At 39.2% G+C, this 3,546-nt stretch overlaps 1 non-coding gene across 1 annotated transcript; it reads right to left on the reverse strand.

Moving 5' to 3' along the window:
* Positions 1 to 2,197: 2,197 nt before the first annotated feature.
* Positions 2,198 to 2,299, reverse strand: LOC128572223 (small nucleolar RNA U13). The gene has a single exon (XR_008376127.1). It is a non-coding gene; the product is annotated as a small nucleolar RNA U13 (small nucleolar RNA).
* Between the last annotated feature and the right edge of the window lie 1,247 nt (positions 2,300 to 3,546).

The following is a 3,546-nucleotide window of genomic DNA, read 5'->3' on the forward strand; positions in this document are numbered from 1 at the left end:
AGACTAGTTCCAGATACAGGCCTTGTAGCTCCTTTTCATCACTGCTAAGCTGAGGAGGAGGAGATCACAGTGAGTGTTCACACATGCATCAAAATGCATACTCATCCCTGTCCTTGTAAAGCAGTGTGCCAGGTTTTAAGACAAAACAATGAAAATCATCAAATCTGTTCTACGATGGATGCGCTAGTAGTCGATTGGGCAAAACGTAAAAATGCTTATTTATAATGAATACTGAAGGAAGTAAAATTATTTTATCTTAAAATATATTTTTGACATATTTTGAGATGGCTGTCAAATAAAAGTGGGAGAATAGAGAGCCAGCAAATAGAAGTAGCCCTGCCAAGCTGGTGGGGAAATGTGCATTTGTAGCGAATCGGCCCAGGACTTTTCTTGCTTGGACTTATAAAAAATTAACTAAGACTCTGACACCACCCAAGAATTTGAAAGAGGCATTTACCATCTATTCTTTCTGAGTTTTCATCTATTAGCACATAGCAAGACCACCTTTACTAGACAGGCCTCTCCTCTCTCTCCCATAATCTGTCTTGCCACTGTCCATGGAAAAGAAGGCATCCTTGGTAAAATAATCCAAGGAAGTTTATTCTGAACAAAATTTGAGGAGCAGGACCCAGAGCCACACTCAAGAAGCCTTGAGCACGTGGATTCTCAGTGGTGCAGTTACAGTTTGGTTTTACACATTTCAGAAAGATGAAGATTACAGGTGAGGTCATAAATCAATACGTGGAAAACATACATTGATTTGCCCCCAAAGATAGGACGTCTGGAAGTGGAAGCTTATAGGTAATAGGTAGGTTTAAAGATTCTTTAGCTGACAATTGGCTGAAAGGCAATTGGCTGAGTCAACGGTCTCAAAGACCAGGAATAGTGAAAAGGAAAGTGTAAGACAAAGGGTGTGTTGAGCCCTGTTAAGCCCTGGACAGACTCCCGTGGTTTGTTTGCATATTGAGGGCCTGCAGATAGGTCTTACCTAGCCATAGGCCTATTAGTGAGTCCCAAACAACATCTCTAAGAAGGGGATGGAGTGTGAGGAGCATGTCTGATCTCTTCTCATGGCTAGAGACCCAGTTTTAGAGATCCTCTTGGCCAAGAAGGGTCCAGTCAGGCACTTGCTGATGGAAGATCTTTAAGATTTTACTTTAGTTCACACCACTATGACCTGTTTGGCCAAGATCTAAGCCTACGCTCTTTCTGTAACCTCAGAAAGGCACATAACCTTCTGACCCTCACTGGGGTGGGTGGTAATCAGGGGATTCTCCCCCTGTCTTTATGCCCTTTTTCTCTTATTAGTTCATCTTTTGTGAGTTAGTCTTTCAGTGAACCTCTTCAGAGGGCAAAGAGGAAGGTTTTCCCTTGTCCCTTACAAAGTCAAGTGCTTGGAGTGCACCAAGAAAAGTGTGTATCTGCAATGTAGCTAAACAAGGTCATGTTTATAAGAAAAGTGTGTATCTGTACGTAACACTACTAGACAAGGCCATGTTTATTTCAAGTTTGCCCAGGTCTGGAGAGAGGGCATTGCCCACTTTCTAGTTATTTTACACCCTCACCCTACCCTAATTATGACTTTGTGCAATGGTTTGTATATGACAACATGTTGTTTCCAAACTTCTGTCAGGAATGAAATCACCTGAGTCGAATGTGAAGCACATATTTCCTTGTGGAGAGATTTTATGGTGCAGTGATTAAAACATGGATCTGGTGTCAGAGAGCTTGGGTTCACTCTTAACCCCCATTACATATTAGTTGGGTGAACTCGAGTAAATTATTAAACACTCTATAACTCAGTTCCTTCATTCTAAAATAGAGAAAATGCCTTTATAACATTGCCATCAAGGCTAAATGACTTTTACATGGAGAATTCTTAACATTATTCTTAACTCAAGGTAAACTTTCTCCGCAACTGTCAGGCTATATGTAGTCAGGATGCATTTAATCACAAGGAACCAATGTCACAGCACCAGACACACATTCCAGGACTCCAGCACTCTCTCTTCCCTTACCCTAAATTGTTTTCCCTCCTAGATAGCCCACCTGATGTATTTCTTTATTTTACATCTCTCTCACCTTCAAGATAAGGGATTTTTAAAGGGTGTTGAATTTCTTTTTCTTATTACTATATTTCTAGCACTTAGAACACTGCATAAACAAGCACACTTAAAAAATGTGTGATATTTTTTCACGTCAGACAGGTAATAGGCCAAAATCATAACAAGGTTTGAGAAAGGCACACGTCATTCATCTACATGAAAACTCAATCATCCAACAGGAGCTAAAAAAGGATCTCATTTTAATTTATAAGTGAAAAAAGTATATTTTTTTTATTAAATCATAGCTGTGTACATTAATGCAATTATGGGGTACACTGTGCTGGTTTTACATACAATTTGAAATATTTTCATCAAACTGGTTCACATAGCCTTCACCATGTTTTCTTAGTTGTTGTGTTAAGACATTTATATTCTACGCTTAGTAGATTTAACTTGTGCCCATGTAAAATGCCCTGTAGGTGTGGTCCCACCAATTACCCTCCCCACCATCCTCCTCCCCCCTCTCCCTCCCTCTCCTCTTTCTCCTTTTTCTTGGGCTATAGTTGGGGTATAGCTTTCATGTGAAAGTGTGGGTGTTTATAAATTGGTTTCACAGTAGGGCTGAGTACATTGGAAATGAAGAATAGCTTTTGTACTAGCTCTAATAAATACAAACATAACAAAAAAAGAGAAAAAAAATTTAATGTAATAAGGTTGGATCCAAAAATTATGAAGCTCCTTTTGGCTTCAATATAATGTAGATTATCTTCCTCTCTCTGCATTCCTGAACTCCTTCTCAAATAACCTTATAAATTCTGGATGACATAACCACAGTGGCTCCACCTCTCCATTTTCTTAGAGGATTAACTTTAGAAAAGTTGTGCCCTATTTTTGTCATGAATAATGTGCTTCTCTATATGATGCATACCCACAATATGGGCCCAAACTTATATAAACAGAATTTTACTACCCATGTATAATATGCATCCTCATTTTCCCTCATAAACTTGGGCAAAAAGTGAGCATTATAATGGCAAAATGTGGTAATTTCTCTACCCTTCAGATAGAAATCTTTTGAAAAGACATTTTTCACCATGTTTAACATCTGTAATCCTAGCATTATAGGAAACCATGCTAGGGAATTTCTGGACATTAGGTGTTCAAAACAGTCTGGAAAGCATAGAGAGACCCTGTCTCTATAAAAATTAAAAAGGAAATATGGCCAAATCTGATATCATGCACCTATTGTCCTAGCTATTTGGGAGGCCGAGGCAGGAGGATGACTTGAGTCTAGCAATTTGAGGCTGCAGTGAACTATGACCATGCCAATGCACTCTAGCCCAAGCAACAGAATGAGTCCCTAATTTGTTTATACAAAAATTTTAATAATCCTCTTCCAAGTTTTAAAACCCAGGGCTCTTTTATTCAAGGACCTGGGAGTTTTCCCTTTGTAATGTTACCCTGCAGGATGACAGCATGCCTTTTGTCCATCTCCTTGGGA

This window comes from Nycticebus coucang, chromosome 19 (assembly GCF_027406575.1).
Source record: "Nycticebus coucang isolate mNycCou1 chromosome 19, mNycCou1.pri, whole genome shotgun sequence".
In the NCBI taxonomy this organism is placed as follows: domain Eukaryota; kingdom Metazoa; phylum Chordata; class Mammalia; order Primates; family Lorisidae; genus Nycticebus; species Nycticebus coucang.